The sequence below is a fragment of the Saimiri boliviensis genome, chromosome 8, assembly GCF_048565385.1.
Source record: "Saimiri boliviensis isolate mSaiBol1 chromosome 8, mSaiBol1.pri, whole genome shotgun sequence".
In the NCBI taxonomy this organism is placed as follows: Eukaryota; Metazoa; Chordata; class Mammalia; order Primates; family Cebidae; genus Saimiri; species Saimiri boliviensis.
Window position 1 is genome coordinate 50,942,512 of NC_133456.1, and position 16,045 is coordinate 50,958,556.

Here is a 16,045-nt window from a genome sequence, read left to right on the forward strand (position 1 = left end):
CCTTAAACCAGAGCAAGTTCCTGACTCTATTCAATTCTATGAAGGCTAAACAAGGTAAAGAAGCTGCAGAAGAAAAGTTTAAAGATAGCAGAGGTTGATTCATGAGGTTCAAGGAGAGAAGCCATCTCCAGACCACAAAAATGCAAGGCAAAGCAGAAGTGCTTATGTAGATGCTGCAGCAAGTTATCCAGAAGACCTAGCTAAGATAACTAATGAAGGTGGCTACACTAAACAGTAGATTTTCAATAGAGACGAAACAGCCTGCTATTGGAAGAAGATGGCATCTAGGACTTTACAATTTAGAGAGAAGTCAGTACCTGGCTTCAAAGCCTCAAAGAACAGGCTGATTCTTTTGTTAGGTGCTAACGCAGCTGTGACTTTAGGTTGAAGCCGGTGCTGATTGACCATTCTGAAAATGCATGGGCCCTTACGAATGATACTACATCAACTCTTCCTGTTCTCTGAAAACAAACAAGAAAGCCTGAATGACAGTACATCTGTTTATAGTATGGTTTACTGAATATTTTAAGCCCTCTCTTGAGAACTATTGCTCAGAAAATAGATTCCTTTCTAACTACTACTGCTCACTGAAGATGGACCTGGTCACCCAACAGCTCTGATGAAGATGTACAAGTAGATGAATGTTGCTTTCATGCCTGCTAACAGCATCCATTCTGCAGCCCATGGGTGAAGGAGTAATTTTGACTTTAAAGTCTTATTATTTAAGAAACACATTTGTGAGATTATACATGGTGATTTATCTGATTAATCTGGACAAAGTAAAATGGAAACCTTCTGGAAAGGATTCACCATTCTGGATGTCATGAGAACATTCATGATTTATGGGAGGATGTCAAAATATTAACCTGAAAAGGTGTTTGTGAGAAGTTGATTCCACCTCTCATGGATTACTTTGAGGGGTTCAACACTTCAGTGGAGGAAGGAGCTGAAGACGTAGAAATAGCAAGACAACTACGATCAGAAGTAAACCTTAAAGATGTGACTTGAATCACTGTAATCTCATAATAAAACTTGAATAAGGCCAGGCGCGGTGGCTCATGCCTGTAATCCCAGGACTTTGGGAGGCCCAGGCGGGTGGATCACGAGGTCAAGATATCGAGACAATCGTGGCCAACATGGTGAAACCCCATCTCTACTAAAAATACAAAAATTAGCTGGGTGTTTGGCACATACCTGTATTCCCAGCTACTTGGGAGCTGAGGCGGAAGAATTGCTTGAACTGGGGAAGCAGAGGTTGCAGTGAGCCGAGACTGCGCCACTGTGCTCCACCCTGGCAACAGACCAAGACTCGGTCTCAAAAAAAAAAAAAAAAAAAAAAAAAAAAAAAGAATGAATGAGGCATTGCTTCTTAGGGTTCTTATGGGTAAGCAAAGAAAATGGTTTCTTGAGATAAAATCTACTCCTGAAGAATATGTTACGAACATTGTTGAAATGAAAACAGACACTTCAGAATATTACATAAACTTAGTTGATAAAGCAGTAGCAAGGTTGGAGAGGATTCACTCATTTTGAAAGTAGTTTTATTATGTGTAAAATGCTGACAAACAGCACTGTGTGCAACAGAGAAGTCATTCGTGAAAGCGAGAAGCCACTGATGTTGCAAACTTTACTGTTTTCTTATTTTAAGAAATTGCCACAGCCACCTCTGCCTTAAGCAACCACCAGTCTGATCAGTCGGCAGCCATAAATATCAAGACAAGACCTTCCACGAGCAGAAAGATTACTACTTCCTGAAGGCTCAAATGATCACCAGTATTTTTTAGCAATAAAATATTTTTTAAATTAAGATACGTATTCTTGTCATAATGCTATTGCATACTAGACTACTATATAATATAAACATAACTCTTAAATTCACCAGAAACTAAAAATGTGTGTGCCTTGCTTTATTGCAATATGCACTTTATTGTGGTGGTCTGGAAGCGAACATGCAATATCTCTGAGATGTAGGTATGCCTGTATTTTAAGTCCCAATGTGACAGTTATTTTTCAACTACAGTTATTTTACTGTGTGCTACTTACATTTCAGGAAATTGACTAGGGGGTTGGTTTGTCATATAACACAATGTCATTTTTTCCCCATTTAAATAACGGCAAACTGTCTCTTGGAAATCATTTTTGGGTAAAACATCTGATCGTTAGGAATGAATTACTAACATCAAACAATGGGTGTCTATTTTTTTTTTTTCTCAGCATGTTCCTTATCTGTTGTTTGTTTGCTTGTTTGTTTTCTGTTTTTACATGTCTCATTTAATCCTAGAAAAAATGCTACAAAGTAGCTAGTTGATTCTATTTTACAGATGAGGGCACTGAGATTCTTGAGATAAAATATGTATGTATACAATATGTATGTAAACAGTATAATAGTAACTCTTGGTAGACTGTAAAAAGAGAGGTTGAATTCTGGAAAATATGTGTATAAATGGAATGAATGCTGGTTCTTAGAGTGAAGAAAAGCGTGCATAATGAAACTTTGCAAATCCTTACTGGCCCATATGTCACAAGATGGAGATGTCACCATTATCTTTATGGCTCCAGATCAAGCAATCTTTTGACAGAAAGTAAGTTGGCTTTGAGTAACCTTCAAACTGAGTGTACCAGGCCAATCCAGAAAACATAGCATAATTGGTTTCTTTCTCCTGTTCATTTTAGTATCTTAGGTACCAGCAGATAGAAGGTCCAGAAAAAAAAAAAAAAAGAGGATGACATTGTAGAGGAGACTGAATTTTGTCTCTTAGGGTTTTTTTAGCTGGGCCTGAGGGCTGAATTGACATGAGACAGATCAGCAGGAGAAAAGCATATGAATTTAATTAATTCAGGTTTTATGTGTGCACAGGAGCCCTCTTAAGGAAATGAAAACCCAAAGACAGAGTTAAGAGTTGAACACCTATATACTCAATTGGGCAAGGAATAGAAAATTGTGAGTATGTGACTAAGCCCAGGAGGCTTGGGCTAGGGAGGTTAATTGGATAGAGCAATAACTAGGAAGATAAGGGTTACTTTAGCAATGTTTGTTTGTTCAGATTTCTCTCGGCGTCAACTTCTCTTCCTTGATGATAAGAATTCTACTTTCTCTCTGGTACAGGGAGGACAACTTATCTCCTGCTTCTAAGGAAAAGAAGAAAGGTCAGAGTATATTTTTTGTATCTGCTATTTTTCCCAAGTGCCTTTAAGCTCAAAATAGTCAATATACTAGAGCAACATATTTTGGGGTGTTGTGTCCTGAACTCCTTCAATTTTTAGCATTTCTCTTCTGTCATTCTTCAGGCTCTTGGGGACTTTTAAGAAACCAATGTGAATGGGAAAGATGTAATATCTACTCCCAGGAAGATTGGCTTTGGTGATCTAGTTTGTGAATTAGACTCTGGAAACTGGCTGGGTATTGGAAAGGAAGTCACAAATGTGCGATGGAATTTGTAAAGTGGTGACTCAGTCCTTGAATACTCTCCTTGGAAGAGACCCTGGCATGGAGAGAACAGAATATTAACCTCACTCTGAGGCTGGGAAGGCTAAGGGAGTCTGAGGTGTGAGGAGGAACAGAGACAACAGGTCACACAATATGACAGAAGACAGCACATGGAGTGGAAAGGACGTGAACTCTGGAATCTGAAAGTCCTATATGTGGACTTGACACCATATTGTGCTATGTGGTCTTCAGTGAGTGTGCTAGGCTGAATATTGGCTCTGTAAATGTATCCACATCAAATTTCTGGAGTTTGTGAATGTGACCTTGTTTACAAAAATGGTCCTTGTAGATATAATTAAATTGAGGACCTTGAGATGAGGAAATCATCCTGGATTATTCTGGGAGCCCAAATGCTATTGCAAATATCTTTATATGGGGGGTGGGGGGATTTGAGCCACACAGGGGAAAAGGCAATAGGATCATGGGGACATCTGAGTGATGTGGCCTCAAGCCAAGGAGTCCCATCAACCACCAGAAGCTGGAAGTGGCAAGGAATGGAATAGAGCCTCTGGAGGGATCTTGGCTCTTAAACACCTTATTTTGGGGCTTCTGGCCTCCAGAGCTGTGAGAGCCACCAAGTTCATGGTTATTTTTTATAGCAGCACAAGGAAGGAGATAATAAAGCCAGCTACTGACCTCTCTGAATCTCAGTGCCTTCATCTGTAAAATAGAATCAATCCAATCTCTCTTTTTATAGTAAAAGATTGAATTCTATTTTACAAATGAGGAAACCTCATAATTGTATGGATCTATTTACAAACTCCTTATCCATTCAAGTTGTCATTGGAATTACATCTACCTGCTTTGTGAATACCACAAGATGATGCTATAATTTTTACTTAAACAAACTTATATAGTCTTAGAACACTAAGAGGAAAAAATGGGTTTTTATATTTACCTTACTATTTATGATTTCTAACTTTTTTATTTTTACATAAGGATCTGAGTTTTCATCTACTTTTCCTATCACCCCAAAGAACAAAACATTTGTTGTTGTTGTTGTTTTTCCATTTCTTTTTTGGAGATGGAGTCTTGCTCTGTTGCCCAGGCTGGAGTGCAGTGGCATGATCTTGGCTCACTGCAACCTTCACCTCCTGGGTTGAAAACTTCTCCTGCCTCAGCCTCCTGAGTAGCTGGGACTAAAGGCACATGCCGCCATGCCAAGCTAACTTTTTGTATTTTAGTAGAGACAGGCTTTCACCATGTTGTCCAGGCTGGTCTTGAACTCCTGAGCTCAGGCATTCAGCCTCCTCGGCCTCCCAAAGTGCTAGGATTACAGGCATGAACCACCCTGTGCCCAGCCTAGCATTTCTTATAGTATAAGTTGGTCTGCTGGCAATAAATATTCTGTTTTTGTTGATCTGAATGCAACTTTATTTTGACTTCATTCTTGAAGTATGAGTATCTTTGGATATGGACTTCTGGATTGAGAGTCTCATCTCCTTTCAGCACATAAAAAAATATTGTTTAGTTGTTTTTGCTTCCATAGCTTTTGTTTTCATACTTTTTGAAGGTAAGTGGGCAGTATTTAGCAATGTAGTTCCTCTGTATATACTGTGTTGTTTTTCTCTGGCTATTTTCAAGATAGTGTCTTAGGTTTTTAGCAATTTGATTATAATGTGCCTCAGCATTTTAAATATGTACATTTATCTCTCACCAATTTGGGGAAGTTTGGGGCCATTATTTCTTCAAATATTGGGTTGGTGCAAAAGTAATTGTGGGTTTTGTAATCAAAAGTAACTGCAAAACTGCAATTACTTTTCCGCCAACCTAATTTGTTTTTTTTTTTTTTTTTTTTTTTTTTTTTGAGACAGAGTTTTGCTCTTGTCACCCAGGATGCACTCGGCTCACCACGACCTCCGCCTCCTGGTTTCCAGTGATTCTCCAGCCTCAGCCTCCCAAGTAGCTGGGATCACAGGCACCCGCCACCATGCTCGGATAATTTTTGTATTTTTAGTAGAGATGGGTTTTACCACATTGGCAAGGCTGTCTTGAACTCCTGACCTCAGTAGCTGAGGTTGCTCCAAACTCTGTCCTCTGGTTTGTAAGGCCAGAAAGACTGAGCTTCCTACAGGAATTTCAGCTACTCCGTGTGGCTCAACCTGTGCCTTGACATCAGGATTATCGTCATAAGAAATTTAACCTATACTTCTTCCAGTTGCCTTCAATCTCCTTCCAGAATCTGGCTGCCTTTGTTCATTCTTCAGATCTCTCAGGGAGTTTTGTTGTTGCTTTTGTTTTGTGAAGGGTTACAGACTATATGGAAAGGAGAAATTGTTCTTTGGGATTTAACTTTTACAGTAATTGCAAGCACACTCATCTCATTTGTGTCAGTTAAAGGAATATTTACAACATTAACATTAAATAACATAACTTGCTTCAGGTTTCCGGTAGATATACTGTATTATGCTGCATAAGCTCCTCCTGTTCCTAGCTGATTAAATTAATATGATTTGCTTGTTGGTTTTATTTAACAGAAGAAAAGAAGTCTATATTTATTAATCCATTAGTTTTATTTTCCCCAGATTGATTTTGTTACTCTCTTTTAATAATGAAGTTCTCAGGGCTATTAATTTTCTGCTAAATACAGCTTTAGCCATTTAAAATATTGATACATAGAGTTCTTAGTTTCCTAACAATTTATTATATAGTTTCCTTTCCTATTTGAATCTAGAGTTTTTAGGACAAGACTTTGTTTTTTGTTATTGTTATTTTTGTTTTCCAAGCTACTGATTTTTGCATTTAACCTTTTGCTATTAATGTCTAGTTCTATTTCAGTGTAGGCAGATCATGGAGCTTGTTAACTCTTTACAGTTCATAATTTAGTATGGTTTCTTTGAGGTATAATATATTATCAATGTATTTTTTTCTAAATGTTTCATGGTTCCTTAAAAAAGTGTGTTGTTTATTTCCAGAGAACAAAGTTCAATAAATATTTATTAAATCAGCTTTGTTAGATTATTAAAATACTCTATTCTGTGTTTATGTGACCCATGAAAGATCAATACAAGTGTATTAAAGTTTCACACAACAATTCTACTTCTATCAATTTTTCCTTGTGCATTTAACAGCCTTTGTTTTGTGTATTTTAAGGCTGTTACCATGTCAATAAAATTCAGAACTGCCTTATCTTCATTGTGAAGTCTCTCTTGAAGAAAATATAACCTTCTTGATTGCATTTAATATTTTACAGGCTTTGATTCTATATTGCCTAAATTTTGCCAAGATTACTTTTTATTTTGCTTTTGTCTAATAAATCTTTTTCATCCTATTGCTCTTTTTTAATCTAATGAATTACTTTGTTTTAGGTATATTTCTTTTCAGTAACCCATGGTTAGATTTTGCTTTTTAACTGAAATACACAGTTGTTGTATTTTAACAGACTAGTTTAACGAACAGTTTACAATGAGATTAGCTTTATACAATGCTTTCACATTTATATTTATTCTATTCAACATGTAAGGTGCATGGAGAGTCTCATTCCTATGCTGTGCGTAAGTAAATTCAAAGCCAGGTAGGTTGGATGCATTTCCCAAGATCATTCAGGCAATATGTGGCAATTGCAAGACTTAACCAAAGGATGGCAATATTAAGACAATGGCTTTTTACAAAGATATAATGTGGGTTTGCTGAACATCAATATTCAGATAGACTATTTGGTCAAATTATCTCTCTCTATATATATTTTTTTTCTTTTTTGAGATGGGGTTTCACTCTTATTGCCATGGCTGGAGTGCAATGACACGATCTTGGCTCATTGCAATCTCTGCCTCCTGGGTTCAAGTGATTCTCCTGCTTCAGCTTCCCTGTTAGCTGGGATTACAGGTGTGCACCACCATATCAGGCTAATTTTGTATTTTTATTAGAGATGGGGTTTCACCATATTGGCCAGGCTGGTCTCAAACTCCTGACTCCAGGTGATCCACCTGTTTCAGCCTCCCAAAGTGCTGGGATTATAGGCGTAAGCCACCATGCCCAGACACGATCAAATTACCTACTTTTTCTTCCACTCTGGGACATTATACTATTTATTTGTATTGCCATAAATGATATGTTCATAACACTGTAATCTTACTTCATGCTTTGTGTAGTGCTTTATTGCTTTTTCTTTGTTTTATAAACTATTGACCTTCCTTGTCTGTAGGTTCCACATCCATGAATTTAACCAACCATGGATTGAAAATACTCAGTGATATGGTTTGGATCAGTGTCCCCACCCAAATCTCATGTTGTAGCTCCCATAATTCCCTTGTGTTGTGGGAGGGACCTGGTGGGAGATAATTGAATCATGGGGTGGGTCATTCCCATGCTGTTTTCATCATAGTGAATAAGTCTCACAAGATCTCATGGTTTTAAAAACGGGAGTTTCCCTGCACACGCTCTCTCTTTTTGCCTGCTGCCATCCACATAAGATGTGACTTGGTGCTCCTTGCCTTTCGCCTTCTGCCATGATTGTGAGGCCTCCCAAGCCATATGGAACTGTAAGTTTAAAAAATCTCTTTCTTTTGTAAATAGCCCGGTCTCCGATATGTCTTTATCAGCAGCATTAAAATGGACTAATATACTCAGGGGGGAAAAAATGGCATATATACTGAATATGTACTGGCATTTTTATTATCATTATTCCCTAAACAGTACAACCATTTATATAGCATTTACACTGTATTAGGTACTATAAGTAGTCTAGAGATAATTTAAAGTAGTCTGCAGGTAATATGCAAATACTATGCCATTTTATTCCAGGGAGTTGAGCATCCACAAAATTTTGGTATCTGCAGGGGGTCCTGGAAGCAATCCTTCACAGATACCAAGGGACAACAGTACTTGGTGATTTAGAGCAGGCTACACATTCTTTTCTCTCCCCATTGGTTTGGAAGTCATGCATCCTAGTTTTGTTTCTAATAGTGGTACCTGGTATATCAAAAAGAATATTAATATATGTTGAATGAATACATTTTATAACTTTCAAATACTTAGAATATTTCAGCCTACCCCTAGAAAAATGAGAATTTGTAACAAATTTATTTCTGGAGTCTGTAAATATAATCCTGGGTTTCTTATTGCTTAGCATTAAATATTAAGGTATTAAATATTTAATGTTTACTAAAGCATTATTTTGTACGGCATATTTTTTCTTTCAAAAGAATAGTTTTACATTTGCATTCAGTAGTATAATTAACGTTACAGTCCCTTAAATCTCACTTTTTGTTTACTTGGTTTGATTACTAACCATCAGCCACTTCTCTGTTACTGAATTCTTTTGTTGTTGTAGTCGTCGTTATTTAGTTTTTATTTCACAATCATAAGCTTAACTCTGCAATCTAGCTAGGCATAAAAGGTAACAAGGAAAGCATGGAACCCAAAGGGAATTGCAGCAAGAGCACAAAGTTCATAGCATACTGCGAGCAAATGGGGTAGAGGAGTGCTCTCCTGAGCTATGGAAGGAATGGTCTGATGGTTAAGATAAAATCAAGTCAAACTTACTAGAGTTGTCCACAGTCAGCAATGGTGATCTTGCTGGTTTTGCCATTCCTGAACTCAAAGCGCTCCATATCCACAGTATTGACACCTTCTTTCCCCTTGCCAAATAACACATGCTTGCCATCCAACCACACAATCTTGGCAGTGCAGATGAAAAACTGGGAACCATTTGTGTTAGGTCCAGCGTTTACCATGGGCAAGATGCCAGGACCTGCATGTTTCGGGATGAAGTTCTCATCATGAAAACTCTCCTCATAGATGGACTTGCCACCAGTGCCATTATGGCATGTGAAGTCACTACCCTGACACATAACTCCTGGAATAATTCTGTGAAAGCAGGAGCCCTTATACCCAAATCCTTTCTCTCCAGTGCTCAGAGCATGACACTTTTCTGATGTCTTTGGAAGCTTGTCTGCAAACAGCTTGAACTAGACGCAGCCCAAGGGCTCGCCATTGAAAGTAATGTTGAAGAACACAGTGGGGTTGACCATGGTTGGTAGGATGGGGCTCCCAGTGGCAGCAGTGTCTGCAAAGTCTCTGTTACTGAATTCTTAACCTTAATTTCTCTCAGTTACCTGGTTAATGCTTCCTAAATATTAGTGTGTATAAGACTCTCCTAGAGAGACTATTAATACATAGATGGCTACAGTTCATCCAGAGTCCTAACTGTTCTAAGCAAATTTTGTAGGTTTTATAGCAATATCTTGTACCATATAGTCTAACCAAAAAAGTAAAAGAAAAACAGTCTGATTTTTATGCTCCTTAATAAGGCCAAATGTTGTTTGTCTGGGTGCGTGAAGGATTTCTTTTTAACTTTATTCTTAAAATAAAACCCTTTTCATTAATGTTGCCCTGGAGTATGGAAAGCCCTTCCACTTTTTGTTTGTTTGTTTTTGATATTGGGTTTATTTTTTGTTTGTTTCTTGTGCTCAGAAGAGCTTTTATTAATCTTTCATTACTATTTGTGCTCTAATTGCTTCTGCCTCAAGAATATCTATGATTCTTAGATTGGTTCTGGGTGTTCAAGTATGATCTCTATTGTCTATATTTTTAATCTTCTCTTGTTATTTTAATTTTTATTGCTCCTGTTCATTTCAACAGAAGTTATCAATTTTTTTCCCCTCTTGATTTTTCTTCTTTTTTTTTTTTTTTTTTTTTTTTTTGAGACAGGGTCTCACTCTGTCATCCAGACAGCTATGGCTCACTGCAGCCTCCACCTCCCCAGGCTCAGGTGATCCTCCCACATCAGCCTTCCAAGTTGCTGCAACTATAGGTGTGTGCCACCACACCCAGCTAATTTTTGCATTTTTTGTCTCCACCTCCTGAGATTGAGCAATCTGCCTGCATTGGCTGCCAAAATGCTGGGATTATAGGCTTGAGGTACCACACCTCGCCATAATTTTTTTTTAAGTAGTGATTTCTTTTCAGCTTCCAGGACAGACTTTAATAGTGTTGTAACATTCTGGTCTGTTTACAACGTTTTCTTGACTAATCCATATCTTTTTCCAAATAATAATACTTTCTTATAATGTAAATTTGTTCTCTCACTTCTCTATTTCCTGATGCTATCAACAATGACAAACTTCTAAAAATCTCTTCATATTTCTGCGGCATATCATCTTAGGAGGTCAACATGTATTCTGTCTCTGAGATATGGTTCCCTTTTCCTTGACCATAATGATTTCTTTTTATTTTAGTTTATCATGAAAGAGACAATATTTGCCAAGAAAGAGATGAAGATTGTCTTAATGTGTCACTTAAACATAAATCTCTTACAGCTAAACGATATGTTGGTTTATAAAACTCAAATCCCAATTTCCAGCCTCTAACAGGTTTCCCACCTAGTATACCTGTTTGAATTGGCATAAACTCTTCTTGTGTCATTACCTGCATCTGTGTTATGAAAAGCAACAATCCCCAGGATGCTCGTAGTTTCAGCATAGCCATAGTGCTTTAACTGTGACAGATCCTGATAAACAGACTTCCAAAAATATTACTGCCCTATTTAGTAGGCAGCATAATGGCCTTCCAAAGGTGTCTACACCCTAATCCCTAGAATCTGTGACTGTGTTAGATTACATGGCAAAGGACAATTAAAGTAGCAGATGGAATTAAGGTTGCTAATCATCTGACCTTAAAACAGGGAGATTTTCCTCCAGTACTGGAGTGAGCCCAACGTAATCATGAGGATCATTAAATCTCAAAAAAAAAGAAGTAGAAGAGTCAGAGCAATGCAATATAAAAAAGAGTTGACTAGCCATTGCTCATGTTGAAGAGGAAAGGGGGCCACACTCGAAGGAATGCAGGCAGCTTCTGGAAAGTAGGAAGGACAAGGAAACACATTTTCCCTTAGAGACCTCAGAAAGGAATTCAGCCAGGCTGACATCTGTATCTTAGCCCACTAATATTCATCCATTTCAGACTTCTGACCTCCCAAACTGTAAAATAATAAATCTATGTCATTTTGAACCTCAAAGTTTGTGTTAATTTATTACAGCGGCCACAGAAATCTAATATATGACTATTTGTTTGAGCAACCACTATTTGCATTCTCCACGTACAAAGGCAAAAGACGTCTTCATTGAAAGTGATGCTTCACAAAAGTACTTACATGCACAGTAATTCTTGCTTGCTTTTCTAATGAGTGTCTGCATGTTTCTGAACCAGGGGGAAGATAGCCAAATGATTAAAGGTCTTCCCTCTGTCTGACCACAGCATAAGGGAATCGTCTGTTGAAATTGTTCATTCTATTTCCACCAAACACATCATTAGTAGAATTATCCACAGGAATCAAGAGTAGCTTGACTATAAGAACAAATTTTTAGCGGCAGTGACTTTTTTTGGCATATATCTTCTTGAGTATTTTTATAGCAAGTTGAAGCAGTTATAATAGAGGCTACTACTCCAATATGAATTTAATTTCATGCATTCTTCATTCCCTTCGTGGATAAGGTGCTTAACCTCCTAACTCACTCCCTCATGAGTAAATGCAAACTTAAGAAATTATACCTTCATAAAGTGGCCATATTTTCCTAACTGTAAAAATGTTTTTCCTTAAATAGGCATAACTATGGCCTATCTATTTTAATTTTGTGTAGCACAAATTTTTCTTGGAGAAGAGTCAAAGACAGTATTTTTAAAAGTTTCTATCTAGACAGGAGGCTAGCAGAAGCTAGCTTTCCATAAATTCTGATATGACCAAATAGATATTTCTCTACTCACCAGTCTCTGAAAATCCCTGTGTTTGCCCAAGATTTAACTCAAGAGGCTAAAGTCGTGGGTAAATATTAAGAGGGGATTGACAAAGGCATATTAAGTCTAAGGAGTAGACTATGCTTTTCTAAAAGAAACACATAATTACAGAGTTAACACAGCAGCGCCTTCTGCCTTGTCAGTGCTGAAGGCCCCGTGGCAGCCAGTACGCTTCACTTGACCTTGTCCTGCAAAGTTTCTGTACAGCAGATAGAGGCTCAAAGCACAATATAATTTAGTGAATAGCATAAACTCATTCATCCATAAGTACTAGATATTACACCATCAGGCTTCTCACTGGTCCAACTATAAAAATCATTTTATGCATGCACATTGGACACAATTGTCCTAGTGGCACAGCTCTTTAGCTAGACCGGCACCGAATAGAAAGAAGCATCCTCTACTATTAGTCTGCAACAGAACCCGGCATTTCCATTACTGCAGTCATCAAACTGGACGAAGACTTTTAATCCCCAGGAGAATTAAGTCAAAAATTGACCTAGGAGAAGCAACATTAGCCCTTGTCATATAAGTATAATTACCTGATGACAGTGATTAGTAAAGCTGCAAAGACTGAGGAAGTTAAACCAGCTAATTTGGGAAAGACTAGAAAGGCAATCTGAACACCATAAAAACATGGGTAAGGAAGAGTAAGATGCTGACCTTTAACGTTTTCTCTGGGCATGATCCTGCCTGGTAGAGCTATGTTTAGGCTCCTCCGAAAACCTGATGCTGTCTTTGCACTACTAGCCAATGTGAAGCAAGATGAGAAACAAAAAAGAAAGAAAAGAAAACCATTAAAATGTTTTAAAATTACATAAATGTATGCTGCTTGCTCTGGTGGACTCTTGTAATCCCAGCACTATGGGAGGCCGAGACAGGCAGATCGCCTATCAGTTAGGAGTTCGAGACCAGCCTGTCCAACATGGCGAAAGCCCATCTCTACTAAAAATACAAACATTTAGCCAGGTGTGGTGGTGGGTACCTGTAATCCCAGCTACTTAGGAAGCTGAGACAGGAGAATTGCCTGAACCCAGGAAGCGGAGGTTGCGGTGAGCCGCGACTGTGCCACTGCACTCTAGCCTGGGCGGCAGAGCAAGACTCTGTCTCCGAGAAAGCAACCACAACAAAAGAAATATATAAATGTTTTCATTTTTATGGGAACTTATGAAATAGTGATTAAGAGAACAGGCTCTGAAGTCAAACTCCAAAGGTTCAGATGCTGGGCTTCTCCTCACAGACATGTTATGTAAATTCTTTATGCTTCATTTCCTGCGTCCGTAAACTAGAAATAATACTGTTACTTCATTGGCTGCTTTGGGAGGATCAGCTGTGATAATTCATGTAAAGCTTGTAGCGGAGTGCCTAATGCCTAAGGGGAGTTCAATGCAATCACTGCTGCTAGGGAGAGGCTACAAAGCATTTTGGGTAGGAACAGGGACACTGGGACAAGACTGTCAAGGCTCTGCCATTGACAAGCTGTAATCCCGGGCAGTGTATTTAACTTTGTGCCTCACATCCCTCATCTATAAAATGGAAGTAATAATAACCATTATGAGGGTTGTTTTGAGAATTAAATGAGTTAATATTTGTTAGGTGTTTCGTATCTGGTACATGTCTGACAAATAAATTATTCAACTGTACATGAATGGTTTTAAAACCTGTGATTATGGAAACCCAAGGGCTTTGTACAAAGGAATGGAGATAAGGAGAGTGTGCAGCCCAGTCCCATGCTGTATTCAAACAAAGCAACTCTAGCTCTTTTACATATTTAACTTTTAAGCAAGATTTTCTTTGAGTAAAGGGTCCTGCTGCAAGGAAAAAAGGTAGGAAGAAAGGGAGGAAGGGAGGGAGGGAGGGAAGGAAAGAAGGAAACCATGGCTCTATGGTTTCCTTACAAAACACTGAATGTTTTTATGCACATTCCCTAGCAGATTTAACCAGATCAGTTTTAAGATTCCTTCTAGATAGAAAGTTCTCCATACCTTGAAAAGTGAATTTCGGTACGTTCAAATTTTAAAGACACAACTTCCCACACTTCTTCAGGGTAAACAAAAATCTCAATAATTCTAATTTAACATGCAAAAGCCATGAATATTCACTACAGTCAAATGAATAATAAATCACCCCTGGGTTCAAGTGCTTGCCATGCAAAATTGCCTATTTCCTAGAACATCCAGAAATCTGTTTTTAAATTGGTTTTTTATTACTTTTGCTCTTGTGATGGTTGCTCTTCAAAGCAACTTGGAAAAACGTGCCATTCTCAGCATTTAGGCGATAAAGGAGAAGCGAGGACAGCAGAACACAGTGCCGTCAACTAAAGGAAAGGGAAGCCATGGATCAGAGGGCTGGGCTCTGGAAGACAGTTTTTAAATGTCACCGGATAAAATTTATGACATAAAAGGGAATGGTCCTTAGTCATTCTGAGCATTGATATCTCCATGAATAATAAATCAAAGGGCTCTTTATCCATTTACTGGTAAACATTACAACCTTAAGTTGAAGATGTGATTTACTCCACAGATATCAACACAACAGAGACCCAGTGAGAGTATCACTGGACTGGCCCCAAGTTCTGGAAAATCAATGAGACGTGGGAGAACAAACATTTTGAAGGGAAGAGTATTTTTTAAAAAGCAAATATTTATGACACTAGCAACATGAGCGAATTCATTAAGATTTCTTTTAAATGATTACCCTTTAGTCTTTCCCACATAAAAAACTCAAGTATACTCAAGTTATCAATTTTATAATTTGATGAAAAGTTATTACTAGTATTTTCCCCCAAATTGGATTGAATTATTAATATTTTACCTTTAAAAAGATATGCAGTATAATTCACTGTATATAAAATTTAAAATATACAAAACTTTTTTTTTTTAATTTTTTATTTTTTTTTTATTGCATTTTAGGTTTTGGGGTACATGAGATGAACATGCAAGATTGTTGCATAGGTATACACTTGGCAGTGTGGTTTGCTGCCTTCTGTCCCCTCACCTGTATCTGTCATTTCTCCCCATGCTATCTCTTCCCACCTCCCCACCCCCCCGCCCCTCCCCCATTTCCCCCCAACGGACCCCAGTGTGTAGTGCTCCTCTCCCTGTGTCCATGTGTTCTCATTGTTCAACACCCACCTATGAGTGAGAATATACGGTGTTTGATTTTCTGCTCTTGTGTCAGTTTGCTGAGAATGATGGTTTCCAGGTTCATCCATGTCCCTACAAAGGACGTGAACTCATCGTTTTTGATGGCTGCGTAATATTCCATGGTGTATATGTACCACATTTTCCCTATCCAGTCTATCATCGTTGGGCATTTGGGTTGGTTCCAGGTCTTTGCTATTGTAAACAGTGCTGCAATGAACATTCGTGTGCACGTGTCCTTGTAGTAGAATGATTTACGTCTGATAGGTGTACCTGAATGTGATGAAGAGAATGAATCCAAGCTAGAAAATACTCTTCAGGATGTTATCCAGGAAAACTTCCCCAACCTAGCAAGGCAGACCAATATTCAAATCCAGGAAATACAGAGAACACCACAAAGATATTCCTCAAGAAGAGCAACCCCAAGGCACATAATCGTCAGATTCACCAGGGTTGAAATGAAAGAGAAAATGCTAAGGGCAGCCAGAGAGAAAGGTCGGGTTACCCACAAAGGGAAGCCCATTAGACTCACAGCAGATCTCTCAGCAGAAACCCTACAAGCCAGAAGAGATTGGGGGCCAATATTCAACATCCTTAAAGAAAAGAACTTTCAACCCAGAATCTCCTATCCAGCCAAACTAAGCTTCATAAGTGAAGGAAAAATAAAATCCTTTGTGAACAA

At 38.2% G+C, this 16,045-nt stretch overlaps 1 protein-coding gene and 1 pseudogene across 6 annotated transcripts in view; both read right to left on the minus strand.

Annotated features, from left to right (window-relative positions):
- Positions 1–15,200, minus strand: part of LOC141585378 (peptidyl-prolyl cis-trans isomerase A pseudogene) — a 45,380-nt pseudogene extending 30,180 nt beyond the window's left edge.
- FHIT (fragile histidine triad diadenosine triphosphatase) overlaps positions 1–16,045 on the minus strand; it is a 1,474,674-nt gene that overhangs the window by 951,344 nt on the left and 507,285 nt on the right. The gene's annotated exons all lie outside the window — the stretch shown is intronic.